The sequence below is a fragment of the Furipterus horrens genome, unplaced genomic scaffold (assembly GCF_987537825.1).
Source record: "Furipterus horrens unplaced genomic scaffold, mFurHor1.1.pri manual_scaffold_10, whole genome shotgun sequence".
Classification (NCBI taxonomy): domain Eukaryota; kingdom Metazoa; phylum Chordata; class Mammalia; order Chiroptera; family Furipteridae; genus Furipterus; species Furipterus horrens.
In genome coordinates this window covers 70524127-70539992 of record NW_028327180.1, presented here as the reverse complement: position 1 = coordinate 70539992, position 15866 = coordinate 70524127, and positions in this window count along the sequence as shown.

Genomic DNA, 15866 nt, shown 5'->3' with positions numbered 1-15866 from the left:
TATATGTATACACAGTAAAATTGCAGTTAGACAGTTGATAATTGTATCTGTGACCCCAAATGTGTACATATTCAAGTTGATAAAAAAAAATTTGTAATCTTATTGGGCACATGACAAATCACCTAATGTTCAAGTTTACCTTATATTATATACTATAATTAATAATATATAGTGGTTAAGAGTGCGAGTTTTAGAGCCACTGCCCAGATTTACATCCTTCCCCTTCTTAGCCTTGGATCTTCAGTAAGTTACTTACAATCTTTATGCCTCACTTTTCTCATACGTAAGAGCAAGACAATGACAGTATTCACCTCACGTGGTTGCTGGGAGTAGTGTATGAGATAATGCATGTCAGTCTCAATGCCTAAGTATAAAGAGTTCAATAAGTGCAATTATTATCAATGCTGAATCTATGTGGCTAGAGAAAAATAGAATTTTGTCAGCAACCAAATGGACTTTGTAAAAACTATAATGATTGAAATTGAACAAACTATGTATTTCTGAGATCAATTACACACATTCACTATGATGCTTCCCTGCAGATTCTGTACGATTGTATTATTTGCCTTTTGATACTGTAGAGTGTACTAAAAATATGTTTTCTTCATCTTATGTCCCAGATTTTCCAAATTGGGCTTGTCTGCATTGTATATTTTAGTCTCACAAGAGCCTTTTGTTTTCAGACACTATTGGTTAAGAGCCACTGATACGTTAAAGCAGCTGTAATTGAAAATTGTGAACAGTGCTAGCCACATTTGACTTTTCTTGGTGTGTTTTATGTTATTTCAAGCTTTACAGAAAATATGTTTATCTTTTTGCTATATCTCCCTTTCTCACCTCTCTTTCCCCAACACATGGAATTTAATTTATTGGGAGACAGTGTGTTAGATAAATTACATTGTAGAAAATATGTTTATTTGCAAAGAAAGAAAATGGCAGTGTCTAGTTATATAAAACAGTTGCCACAGAAGTTTTAATATACAATATTTCTGAAAATCACAGAGGAATCAGGTTTTATTAGACTGAGTGAGAGAGCAACCTAGACATTTATACAAGTGGAATATATTATACTTCCTTTAGGCACTTCATCTTTTATATTTTTCAGTTAAAATTCTTCATGACCTTCTCAGTTACATATACTTCATGATACCACTGCTTATCATTATCGCTTAACTCTTTGCTGTTATAAAGAATGTCATGTTAAACTCTTATTTTATTATAAGGCAGTATTTCCCAGACTAGATGTTGCTGTTCTGGAAGCTTTAACCCAGATAAATTTAAATGTAAATTTAAAACATTCTTGGTTTAACTGTATGTCTCACCTTTTGGAGTACACATGCTCAAAGCTACAGAATTCCAACTTTTCATTTTGATCTGATTTTCACATTGATGTCTTGATAATAACAGTGCCTTATCTGAGGTAAGTCACTAGACATTGGGGAGGAGGTCACGTGGGAGCCAAGCATCCCAGCCTGTAACCCATGTGCATCAGCAGCACACCCTTTTGTTAACTTATTATTCTTACTTCTTTCATTCATTCCTAAATGTTGGAGAATGCATGTTCCCTGAGCAGAGAATGGTTACTACTATGGTTACTGGAGAGAGCAGGTTGCTGTATCTTAACCATAATACTTTTTATATACAGTAGTTCCTCTCTATATCACGGTTCACTTATCACGGCCTCAGTGTATCACGGGATTTTTAAAAATATTATATTTAATTATTTATTGCGGATTTTTTGCTATATCGCGAGATTTTGTGGTACTGTATACGTATGTTATTAAAGTTAAGTAGGTTTAAGAGTGTAGAATATGTTTAAGAACATAAGTAGTGTTTATAAAAGTGTGGAAAAGGTTAATAAGGGAGTGGGAATGGTTAATAAGGGACCAGGAATGGTTTATAAGTGTGTGGGAAGGGTTTATAAAGCCTTAAAATATATTTAAATACTAAAATAAATGTAAGGTTCCTACTTTGCGGATTTCCATCTATCGCGGGGGGATCTAGAATGTAATACCTGCGATAAGTGAGGGATCACTGTACTTAGATATGACTTTTTGTTATTAAGACTACTATTTATAATACTAACTAAATCCTTAAATGAGGGTAATTTTATTTAAAAATCAGAGGCATGTAAAATCAAATTTATGATTTTATCAAATTCTGCAATTTTAGATCTGGAAGTCATAGACAAGCATATTTTTTCCTTTTGATTTTACATTAAGCAGTCAAGAGGCTTTTGACTCTCCTATAGTTCTAAATTTGCAGAACACTAATTCCCACTGTCTGAGATAATGAATCCGCCCCATCCCCCAGAAGTAAATATAAACATTTCTTGACTCTTGCTTAGATTTTATTTTGGGAAGTTTAATGTCATTTAAAAGAATGTTTGATTTTAGGTTTACAAATATAATTTACTTCCTGGACTTTCTCTAAAAGCCCTTCCTGTTAACTCCAAAATTGATTTCTGTACTAACTGCTATAACATATACTTTTCCCCATTCCCTGGAAATTAAGTGTCTCAGCCTCACATTAAAATTGGGAGAGGGCCCTAGGAGATTAACCTCAATTCACTGAGATATCTCTAAAGTGAACAAAAATAGACTGGTCTTCACAGAACAAATCAGGACAGCAAGCGCCTCAGAAAATGACTGAAACATCTCTTGTTTGATTGGCTTCTCATAATGAGAATTAAAGAGAATTAAAATGGACAGGAACCTAGAGATTCTTCATTCCCCATCCTCTGATTTTACAGATGAGGACTGAGGCCAAGAGAAGTAAAGGGATATATTCAAAGATCTAACTTTCAAGTTCTGCCTTTACATTTCTGACTCTCACTGGGCCCCAAAGCCTCGCCATGGGCTCCTCTGCTCCTACCAAATGTGCCCCCTACCAAGGGGGAAGGGCTCCCTATCAGCTGAGTTCCCCTATCAGCCACACTAGCTACACCCACCAGGTCTTCAACCTAACTGGTTTTACTTTCCTACAAGCTGGTGAAATTATTCAAACAAACAAATCATTTTCCCCTGTTGGAACCAGAGGTCACTCCACCCTGCTGATGCTGCACAGTCTGCCCCACACAGCCTGCCCCACACAGCCCCTGCTCGCTCACTCTGTTCCCAAGCCCAGTCTCCGTGTGGCCCTGCATGGCTTGTGGAGTCTTCTTCTTAGGGGCTGGGTGTGTGTGTGGTTGATAAATGCTGCCAATCTCATCTGTCCAGTGTCAGGTGTCACATCTTCAGCCAATCAGTCCTTCACTAACAGGATAAACAGAAGGTGTTCAGAACAAGGGATCTGACCGATTTTACTAAGATGACAAATGTCAGATCCATCATTGTATCTTTTCTGTGACTTTCAGATGATAGATGACAAAGGTGAAATGATAAATAAGTTATTGTGACCATGTAATTACATTGGAAATTATTACGATAGCAGTCATGTTATATTTATTTTGTGTCCCAACTCTAGGGCATAGAATAATGTTGTGTTTGTGGCATTTATTCATTTATCAAATGTTTATTGAGAATCTACCATGCACCAGTCACTATATACAACAAGCAAGACTCTGTGTCTGACTCTTGGTGTTTTCAGCTTAAGGAAATCCTGTTCTCCCATCTCGCCTGTGGATAGGCTGCAAGCTAATCATCTTCAGCCATCTGAAGGAAAAGGGAATTACAATCCATGTTTTGATAGAAGACTGTCAAATATTTTTTACGTGTTTTAAAGCTATCTCTTCCCAATGGGATACAAGTGGAAAAAACAATAGCACACATTTTCTTTTGTAATCAGAGACATACATATCAGTAGCAATGAAGAAAATAAGTGAAAGAAATTTAAAAATTCTAAATGTGTTAGATCTTCACATGTGAATTGAGGGTTATTTCAAGACAGTATGTTGCTTGGTGTTTGTATTTCTGTAGACATGCTCTTATTATATGCATTTAAGGATGCCATTCAATTATTAATGAAGTATTCTGCTTTTTATAAGCCGCTATTCCTCAGAAAAACATGGTCTCTAAATCAAATACTTTATTTATAGAATAAAGCACATTTGGACAACTATTCTGTAGAGCTCTTTCCTTCACTACAATGATATAAACATTTGCTGTTTGCTTATTTTTCTCATGCAAAATGATGAGTCCTTTTTATTCCTAGAATTTCCCATCAGTAGAATGTTTATGCCATGCTCATTTTGCCCCCTTGTGGCGTCTTATGTCTCCATCCCATTTTTATATTTAATTTTAAAATCTTTTAGACTATAAGAAGGAAAAACAGCAGTTTGTCCCCCTTGCCATATGCACCTCACTTTACAGATGAGGAACTTAAGACCCAGAAAATCGCAGGACTTGTCTGATGTCACACATCCAGCTAGGACTAGAAATGCAACATTGCTGTCCTGTTCGCTTCACTAGAAGTAAGCCCCACAAGGGCAGGTCAGTCTCGTTCACTGATGAACAAGTGCTTCGCAAGTGGAAGATGCTCAGTAAATATCTGAAAAATAAGGATAAATGAATTAATAAATCAGGACCGGAATGAGTATCTATGGATTCCCTGCTTTAAACTTTTTACTGTGAAGTTTGTCTTATTAATCTCATCATAAATCTTTCACATGGCACTTGATATTCAATTCCATTTTACTCCACGAATATTTCAGCTCCTTGAACTACCTCACCCTTCATCTGTTTTGTCATTAGGTTCATTACATTATCATTCAATGTTAGCACCAGTTGCATCAGGTACCATACTCCCTATAGGGATACAAAAAATGTACTTTAAATTTATTTAAATTTTTTATTTTTAAATTATTTTGGGTATATACCATGGCTGCTGAGCAGTAGAGTCAGGATTTGTACCTTGGCAGCTAGCTTCAGAAACTGTGCACTTAACTATACATTATTTTGTCTCTCTGACACCCACTCAATCTTTTCTTATATCACTTATATATTACATATTTTTTGTGATATCTTCCTGAATATCTCTGCTGTATAAATTTGGATTGAAGATAACAAAAAATGAAACGCAATGATTGCATTGTTAGAAGGAATTCATTTCCTGCAAGGATGGCAAGTCTAGGGCACATCTAGCTTCAGGTATGTTTGAATTCAGTGGCTCAAACAATTTTATATCTCCCAATGATCTCAGCAAACTTTCTCAAATCACATCTCCTTGGCTCTGATTGAGCCTATGGCCATCACTGAAATAACCATGGTGGCAGGGAGCATGAATGCTCTGATTCACCTGCCCACGTGAGTCATACACCCACACCTGGAACAAGGGTGACATCAATACAACCTGAACCACAGAAACTCGGAACAGGGGAGGGATTGGTCCCCAAGGAGTATTACTAGACTCCTGTTCACTTTTTATTGGGTTGCTTTTCTGGGTTCTTTTTTTTTTTTTTTTTTTTTTGGAGGGCGTTGCTGTTTTTATCCCTTTTGGAGTGAAGATTCAAGCAAAATTACTATTTCTAAGAACTTTTTGCTTATAATGGTTTATGTAATAATAAAAACTAATATTAGGTTAGTGCTTTCTATATACCAAGCACTGTCCCAAGTATTTTACACATATTGCTCAATTATTCCTCACAAGAACTCTTCACAGTACCAAGCTCCCTTCACAGAGTCCACCTTTTTTCTTCAAGACACTCCCAATAAACAGCACCAAAAGGCAATATACTGAAGGTAGGTTAAAGCTTTAACAACATGCAAAAATGTTTATGGTAAGAGATTTTTAAAATTTCCTTTCAGAATCATCATACTTTAATGTAGTAATAAAAAACTGCAGAAATTGGCAGTTCCTGTTAATGGATTGGAAGGAGGCAGAGGACCCTAGAGACAACTTTACCACTAGATGTGTGATATTAGCCTTTTACCTTTTCTTGGCTTCACTTTCCTCAACTAAAAAATGAAGGGAAAAAACTGGAATGGACATGTATCAATTCATCCATTCATTCACCGGCTTTTTATTGAATGCCTCTTCCATACCAGTCACTGTGCCTGATGTTGGGAATGGACTGCAATGATGAACAAAAATAGATGTGGTTCCTGTCTTTTCAGTGTGTAAAATGCCATCCATCGGGAGAGAAAAACCTGACTCAAATAATCACTCATCAAATAGTCAAAGGACCATTTAGGACAATCCAGTTCCTAAATTCCATGCACACATAAATATAAAGAATAGTTTATAGAACACAAATTGTCTTATGTGTTCATTAGAAGGATCTAATAAATCTCATTTCATTTCTTAGATTAATTTTTTCCAGACTGTTAGCTATGAGTATTGGAAACCACTCATGACAATTTTCCACCTGTGAATGACATAATGCATTGTCCTGGATCATTATTATAATAATAGTTACTATGCATATTTAATACATAATTTCAGATAATATTTTCGTCTTCATTTCATTAAATTATTTTTTTCCTAACAGGGATAGATTGAAAAATAATAACATCTTACCCTGAAGTCTATAAGATCAGTTGTGATATAAATGTTTTCTTCAAGTATAATTTAGGGTTTCAAAGATGAGAGAGAGAGAGAGTTTTTATCCTTATAGCTTTAATACAATATCCCCTGTGCTTTCCTTTCCCTTCAGATTTAAATTTGGTTGATAGAACACAGATAAGATGTATAATGAAATCTCTTTACTGAATCATTGATAACCTGAGGGTAGCAAGAACCAGACTTTTAATTGCTTATTTGTTTATTGAATTTCTTCTTTGGCAGTTGATCTCTGGATTGCTTCATATACCATAAGTCAGGTTGTTAATTAAATCATTTGTCAAAGTTGTGGTTTAATCTGTAAAAACTATTTTACAGTTTCCACATGCCTCTCAGTTGGGCTGAATGTGTGAGGGGAGGAAGCTATTTACTGAGAGCCAACCAGTAGCCCAGTTGATAATATTTTTGCCAGCAGCTATTTGACCTCAGGCTGTGATTTCATGAAAAGATATTTGTACAAATTTGCTTCAGTCACCACCCCTCCATCCCCACCAGAAGCAGATGTGGTCCATTTAGTAGACAGCAGTCTTGGCTCTGAGTCTAGCTCATGCATACTGCTGGACTGGGAAATTATGTATCTGGAGCCATTTGTCACTGGGGTAGGCAAGAGGCTCTGATAATCTGCAACCATTATAGCTTTCTTGCTTCTTGTCTCAATAACAAGGCTGCTTTGATGTAGAAGAGGTGAGACAAATGTTTTGGTTGATGATGAACTTGCCCAAACGTTACGATTTCATTTGGGTTTTTTGTTGCTATGATCCTTCTCTGGAAATTTCCCTTTGAACTTCTGAAAAGCTAGTGATATTTACCTTGTATTACTCCCAGACTTACTGTTATCTAGGAGAAGAGAATTATCAAGACCAAATTCTCATCTTAGAAAAACTTTTCTTAACTCCTTTCAGTAGAATGTCCATGAGAATATAGTCGGTTTTAACAGTTCAATTTTTGGTGGAAGTTTAAGAGTTATGCATATGGAGGTGAGCTTTCTAGTGCTACACTCTTTCCTTAATCCAGAAAGGATACTTAATACAAAGTGGCCAGGGCAATGGTTAGTAGTTGGGACATTTCAACCTCTGGCAAATCTGTCTTCAAGCAACATCACAAAGGACTGGAATAGGGGTCAGGGGTGGAGAAGAAATTGGTGGGAAGGCGTGTGCAGCTTGATGATGTGATACTGTCCTTTCCAATACTCATCCCCACCCCTGCCCCCACCTCCCCACACACAGGTTGAGAATCAATACTGAACTAGAGCCTTGAAGAGCTAATCCTCTTACACAGAAGAGCCAATAGGGAGGCAAAAGTTCAGCTATACAAAACATAATCAAAGGCAAGCCCCCAAATCATGTCAAGGCTTGATACTCATACGGGCTTTGTACCTGGTGGCACTGCTTATTTGCAAACATTTGGATAAATAGCAGTGGTATCAAAGCATTCATTTAGACTTTTGGGACCTTCTAAATTATGCCAGACTCTATATTACTTGTATACTTAAATTTATTGGAATAAGAGCTCTCAAAGTGTTTAATGCAAAGCTCCTCCCCATACTGTTTTAAAATTTGTATGAACTGTGGAATCTCTGGAAAATGCAAAAGAGATACATAGAGTTTTATGCACAATTTCAGGGTGTTCAGAAATTTTGTGAAGTCCATACATGGGCCAGGTTAAGAATTCGATATTTAAAGCAAATTATGCTAGGGAGGAGGATTTTATGGAATACCATTTTCCTCATGGAGTGACTCTGTTGTCAGCCACCTGCACAGTACAGGATGGCCTCAGCTTTCTTCAGGTGGGTTGCCAGAATCTTTCCCCCTCTTTTTTCCATTGTAATATGCCATAGTCACCTCGTTTTAATAAATGTAGTTGTCACATTCCCCACCCTTTTCTGAGTGTAGTTAGGTAGATTGCTATCTGGTTATTTTTCTTTCTTCTCCAGAATGACTTAAAGACTTTATGTGGCCCCTGTGTTAGAACTGCTTACTGCTTGCAGGAAGAGGTTCACTAACCACAACTTGTGAAGACAGACTGGGGAAATCCACCGGAAAGAGGCTTTGGAAAGTACTGCAGATTTGTTGTGGGTAACCAGGCCCAGAAAGAACAATGAATTACATAAACACTAATGAACGTGTCTGCATTTTGATGACCCACCCCCAAAACCCCCCCATCCCACCCACAGTCAGGCACTTAGTCACTCTTTCCTCTGAATCTTCTTAACTCTATTATACCTTGATTATAGCTCCTATCACTGCACTGGAATTATTTGTTTACGAGTCTGTCTCTCTTACTAGACTATGAGCAATTCCAAGACAGAGTGTATTACTTATCTCTGTACCCCAGTCCAATGTCTGAGTTAAGAGTGCAGGCTTTGGAGTCAGACTGTCTGCGTTCAAATCCATGCTCTGCACATATGAGTAGGATCACTTGGGCAAGCTATTTATCTAAGCCTTGGTTTCTCAGTCTTTCTTTTCCTTCCTTCCTTCCTTCCTTCCTTCCTTCCTTCCTTTCTCTCTCTCTCTCTCTCTCTCTCTCTCTCTCTCTCTCTCTCTCTCTCTCTCTCTCTCTCTCTCTCTCTCTCTCTTCTTTCTTTCTTTCTTTCTTTCTTTCTTTCTTTCTTTCTTTCTTTCTTTTCCTTTCTTCCTTCCCTCCCTCCTTCCTCTTTTTCTCTCCCTTCCTTACCCTCAATTTCATTTGTACCTAAATGTATCACACTAGTAACATTTTTGATTTATTGTGAAGAATAAATGAAATAATGCTTAGCACAGTGACAGTCACCACAGATATAAGACAGTACCTATTATTATGTCTGTTATCATTATCATTGATTGCTGAATGTCTTTCCTTACTCTAGTTCACCTGCCAAAAAAAGCCTTTTAAACTTATTATACTAAGACACACATTTCTCCCTTCTCCTTCCTTGTCCTCTTTGCCCTCCTCTGAAACATGGTGGTTGATAATTTTCTCACCCTACTTTATTTTTCACACTTTTATTTATCGTCATCTAACTTCTGATATGCTTAATTGTTCATTGTCTAGGATGTGAGCTGCATGACTTTGGCTAGGGGCTTTGGCTCTTTTGGGTTCACTTTTGTATCCCTAAAACCTAGAGTGATTCTTGGCACACAGAATATGCTCAACAAATATTTGTTGAATAAATGAACAAATAGACACACACAACACAATACTCACAAAGCACCCTCACTGCCTGCTGTAGGTGAGCCTCCCTGCTTGTCATGCAGTGTTACGCATGACATTCCTTTACTTTGCCAAATGGTCATAGAACAGCTTTCCCCTTTATTTCTCTTTTTCCATGATTGGGGCAGGAAGGAACAGTATTTTCCGAGGAACAGTATTTTCCAAAAGTATTGTAAATACTCAGATGATGAGAACTTCAATGTCAAAGTCACACCCTTTGGGAGGGCTCTTGATAGAAATCATTGAGTCCTTTCTCTGACAAGTGAGAAAGGTGATAGCCAGGAGAAGGGTGGGTAAGCTGTTACCTTGCAGAAGTGGCTACTATCGAAAAACTTGTTTCTGTCATTTCTGCTTAAAAACTTTCAGTAACTACTCATTGTTTACAGATACAAGTTTCAATTTCTCAGCAACTCCCTCGCTCTGTTCCTTCATGGTGCCTTTGGTTTCAGCCAAATTGGATCATTCATTGTTCTTGTCTCAACTCCTGCACACACACACACACTTTTTCAACTGATGTTTTCCTTCCTCACAGAAACTCAGCTTCTATTTTTCATGATTCTACTGTCCATCAAAGTATCATTGTAACATTGTCTAGTTTCTCTCCCATTCCTCCACTGTGAAGACAGCTAGTTGTGTTCTTTCTCAGGTTCCTTTCCCAATGTGTACCTTTCTTTTGTGGATGCTTACCAGCCTTTTCCTACATAGAGCTCTCTCTAGACTTGTCTGTTAAATTGCCTTGAGGGCTAGGACTGTTTCCTTCTGTTTTTTATATATATACCAAGCATTCAGCAAATGTTTTTGAGGAATTCTCTGGGTAGATAGCTTCATATATTTATTTTTCTAGTGGTACAAAAAAATCTTTAGGCCTGTTTGATGATAATATGTTAAATATGTAGCATTTTTCTAATATGGTCAGTACAGGGGAATTTCTTTCACCACTCATTCTATAGAAGGCAAAAACAATAACTAATGTAAACATAGAGCTGGGTTTGTATTTCTTGAGACCACAGGGAGAAGGCATCTTTTTCTCACAAGGCTTGGCAGGGTATATTTGGGTGGCAGGGCATATTTGGGTGGCAGGGCATATTTGGGTGGCAGGGCATATTTGGGTGGCAGACCAAAGAGGAAACTCAATGCTAACTTTGTCTGGGGGCTTGGGGCTTAGAAAGTGGAAAGAAACAAGCAATAAACTGAGATTTACTTCCAGATCCTGCATAAATGAACAGGGTTACTCTGCACAACTTGCTGTTTCTTTTGCATCAAATCCATGTAAGACACTGTGATAATACTGCCCCCTTCTGTCACTCTGGATTGTTAATGCTGGGAACTTCTCAAGTCTGGTTTCATAATCCTGACATGAATTTTCCATTTCCAAGAAATGCTTGCTTAAGGCAGAAAAAAAAGAGAGAAAATTTTATGTTCAATATGAGGCATGATTTTATTCTATCAAGTTCTCCATTTTTATAGGTAACTTGACTAATAAACTTTGTTGTGGGGTATTAGTTCAAATGCATTGTAACTGGATATAGTATTTCAGGAAATGGATAAAGTCAAGGATCATAATAAAATTAACCAATTTATTTATTTACATATATTCTAAGGTGCTACTTAATTTTTTCTAGTTACTAGAACTCCTGTTGGGTGTTAAAATATCACTCAGTGGGTTGGTGCATTGTGACTTTTTCATTGAAGACAGAACCTCTCAGATTAAAAGAAATTTAAAGAGCTATGAATGCTAGTTTTTCACATATCAAAAACCAGTACCACTTTCTGTGAATAGCACTATCTGTGCAATGACATCTCAGAATTTTTGCTCCGCTTTCTTGTTCTTTTTCCTTTTTCTTACAAATCTCTCTGTATATCTTTAAAGTAGTTGAGGTTACATAGCTTAGGATTTTGAATCTATACATAACAGGGAAACCAATTAACATATCTGGGCAATGGATGGTGTCCTTGGAAGGGTGACATTGTCAGTTTTGTGTTGAATGAACTGAGATGAAAAAGCTTGGAAGGAGGGAAAACATTAGCAAATACATATAGTAATACTGTCACCAGTACCTCCACAATAAGCCCAAGATGCTCGCCAGTTTGTCTTCATTTATCCTTCCTTAACCCTAGTCTGAGCCACCAGCATCTGTCTCTTGGATTCCGGTAAGGTTCTGCCCTCTGGTTGCCCAGCCACCAATCTTGCTGTTCTAGAATTTATTCTCCCCACAGGAGCCGAAGTCAACTTTAAAAAGCAAGGAAACTAGAGCACATCGCTCAACTTTAAATATGTTCATGACTTCCCATCCTGGTACATGAGGCCCAACACAGTTAGAACTCTGTCTGCTTCTCAGACCTACACTCCCACTTCTACTCAATGGGCTCCAACTCACTGACTCTCTTGCTTCCTTGAACAAGCCAAGCTTAGTCTGACCTCAGACATCTTAGCCTTTATTCTTCCTAGTCCATCCTCTCAGAACATTGTGTTCCCAGAATTTCACATGGCTGGCTTCTTGCCTCCGTTTAACTATCCCTTCCTCAAAGAGTCCCAACCTGTCTCATCTCATCTTCTCTTTGTCCTGCCACCCCAGACCCAGACATTCTTTTCATATCACCTGGTTCTATTTTATTCATATTCCATGCCACCATTTAAAATTATTCATTCACTTATTTAAAATCTATGTTCCTTATCTAGAATGGAAGTAGTATAAGAACAAGAACCTTGTCTATGTTGTTCATCTCTGGGTCCCCAACATGGAAAGTGCTTGGTAAATACTTGTAGAATATACAAATCTGGGTAAAAGGTGAAGAACAAAAGTAGGACAAATGGAAATGGAAGAGAAGAGATAGTAGAAAGAATTACAGTAAAGCTAAAGTAGATCGATTTCCTTATTAGATATGAGGAGCCAATAGAAAAGGAGGAATCAAATGATGGGTTTTCAATTTCCAGCCAAGACAGAGGCCTAGAATGACACACTCTGTCTCCCTCAAGAACTAAGAAGGAATACAACTACTGCAAAACCAGAAATAACCAGAAGTTCCAAAAAAATAAAGCTACATGGAATTCCAACGTATGAAGTTATAAACAAGTGGTGCTCATCTGGATGGGTAGGAGGGGGTGAAGCCGGGGCAGAGAGGTCAAGTTATGCTGGTGGTGGTAGCTGCAAGGATGAGCGGCGGGACCAGTAAGCACAGATGGCCATATTTAAGGGGAGCTGAGAAGTGCCTGGGGAGCATCGCTGGCTGCAGACCAAACCCGTCAGCTTGTGAGTCCCGTGCCAGGGAAGGCAGACCTCCATTGCCTCGGACTTTGAAGGCTGGAAGGGCGGGGATGGAGGAGGAGGATCCCGGTCTCTCTGAAAATGAATGGCAGGAACCCATCATGGACCCCTGCCCCCACACTAAAAGCCACAGTGTGATGAGAAGGGTTGCCCAGTAGTGACAAGTGCATGGGGCTCCGCCCGCTATAGTGTAGGAGGTGTGACAGCCCTGCCCAGGAAGCAAAGGTAAACACAAAACTGTCAGGATGGCACATATCATGATAGAGATCCTGGTGATGCAGCTGACCAGCCAGCAAATATCTAATCTAATGGCTCAGCAGATAGGAACTTTGGTTATACAAATGCTTACAAACCTAACTGCAGATCTTAAACAAGACAGGGAAGAAATGAAGGCTAGTCCTGCTGAAATGAATGAAAACACATACGAAACTAGTGGTGAGGGAAAGAAAACCAGGGATCAAATCAACGAATTGGAACATAGGGAAGGAACAAACAGTCAACCAGTGCAGAAAGAGGAAACGAAAAGTGAGGAAAATGAGGAGAGGCTCAGAAACCTATGGGACAGCTTTAAGTGGGCCAACATCCAAATCATAGGGTTGCCAGAAGGTGAAGAAGAAGAACTAGAAATGGAAAAATTATGTGAAAAAGTAATGAAGCAGAACTTCCCTAACTTGGGGAAGGAAATAGACTAACAGATCCAGGAAGCACAGAGAGTTCCAAAAAACTGGACCCAGGGAGAACCACACCAAGACACATTATAATCAAAATATCAACAATTAAGGATAAAGAGAGAATCTTAAAAGCAGCAAGAGAGAAGAGAATTACATACAAAGAGGTCCCAATAAGACTATCAGCTGATTTCTCAAAAGAAACTCTGCAGGCAAGAAGGGACTGGCAAGAAATATTCAAAGTAATGAAAAGCAAAAACCTACAACCATGATTACTCTATCCAGCGAAGCTGTCATTCAGAATAGAAGGGCAGAGAAAGTGCTTCCAGGACAAAGTAAAACTGAAGGAGTTCATCAGATCCAAACCACTGTTATATGAGATGTTAAAGGGACTTGTTTAGGAGAAAGAGGATCAAAACTATGAACATTAGAATGAAAACTGTATCACAACAACCAACAACAGAAGCCAGGGAATCAAAACAAAGGCAAACTAAGTAGGCTACGAGAGTGGGAAAAGAATTATAGGTATGGGGAACATTTTGGGGGGAGGTCAGCGGGGAGTGGGGAGAGGGGAAAGGGAGGGAGATGGTGCAGAAATTAAGAAGCATAGTAGGAGGGAGTGGAGTAGACAGGAAAATGTTGAGAAGAACTATATGCACAACATATGGGCATGGACTAAGTGGGGGGGGCAACTGGAGGGAGGGGGGTCACTGGTGGAAAGGAACAAAAGGAAAAGAAATTGGGGCAACTGTAACAGCATAGTCAATAAAGCATATTAAAATTAAAAAAATGATGGGTTTTCATTTGGACAGTAGAAAATTTCAGTGATTCCATTAACTCAGAACTTGGTGGAACATAATGAATGGGAGTGGCAAATGGCTGGCTGGCTTTGGACTTGAGTGTGAGATGCTGGTCAGTCTGTGTGAAGATGCCTAACAGGTATATAGAAGTTGGAAAGAGGCCAAGGCCAAACACTTAGATTTTGGAGTCATTTTAAAATGATGATAGTCCACTGAGACTGAATCAGGTAAACAAGGGACAGCATGTAGAGGGGGAAGAAGAGAATTTAAAAAATGTACAGAGTTTTGCTCAAACATCATTGTATACTAGAAACCATGCTGGAATAAATGACATCTAACAAATGAGGAGCAAGGGCCAAAGCTTCACGGGGCCAGCGATGATGACATTACAATTTGGCAAGTAGAGAGCATGTTATACAGACCAGGAATATTATAACACTGCCATATGGTGCCCTTTGATCTGCCCAGAACATCGCTCAGTAGGAAGCTCTGCATTTCAAAGGGAATCTGTGTAACTTCTCTGCTTCCTTTCCCCGAAATCAGTAAGAGGTCCAGAGTGAGGACTGGCTAAGGTTAATGCTGAATTTCTACCCTTTGATCTAGGGAACAAATAACCTAAAATGACTTGTGGAAAATACATTAAAAAAGCTACATTTGTTGAGCACTCACTATGGGCTTGGTAATGAACTAAGCATTCAATATGCATTCTCATATTTAGTTCTCACAAAATTTTTATAAAGAACAACAATTATTACCTGCTTTGCAGATGAAAACTACAGTTGGAAAAGTAATATAACTTTCCCAGCTGGTAAATGATGGAGTTGGAATTCGACCCCAGAACTGTCGATTCCAAAGCCCATACTTTTCACCACGATGCCCTAATACTTCCCTGCACAGGTAATAATCACTTTTAGTACTTAAATTTTGTTTCGGTATTTCTTTGTATGTTTCATTCCCTATCCATCTCAATGTTGTAGATGTTATGTTGATAAATCAGGCAAACTTTATTAGTAGTAATGAAAGGTGGTTAAAATTACTCATAAGGTTGTCCTTTCTGCTGAACAAAATTAAGTCTTGTTCTTTTATTAGAGCTCCTCTGTGTTACACAATTACCTTAAAAAACTGCCATTAAGTTCAGAAAGTCAACTTCCCTAAACCCTCAGGATATCCTTAATTTCAGGCCTCTTAGGGTTGAAATAGAGATGGTGTTTTAGATCCTCCTCCATGTCCACCCCCCAGCATTAAATTATAGGCATACCCCATTTATCATGGGAACTTGCTTCTGGAAATGATCACATTAACTTCATTGGTGCTATAGGATTATTATGTCATGTTACCTTGAAGATATGCTACTGATGTCATACTTTGGCAATTGTCCTTATTTCTCTTCAAGTCTTCTGAAGTTGGGATGTGCCTCCTGTTATAGATTTCTACTGTTTATTCTT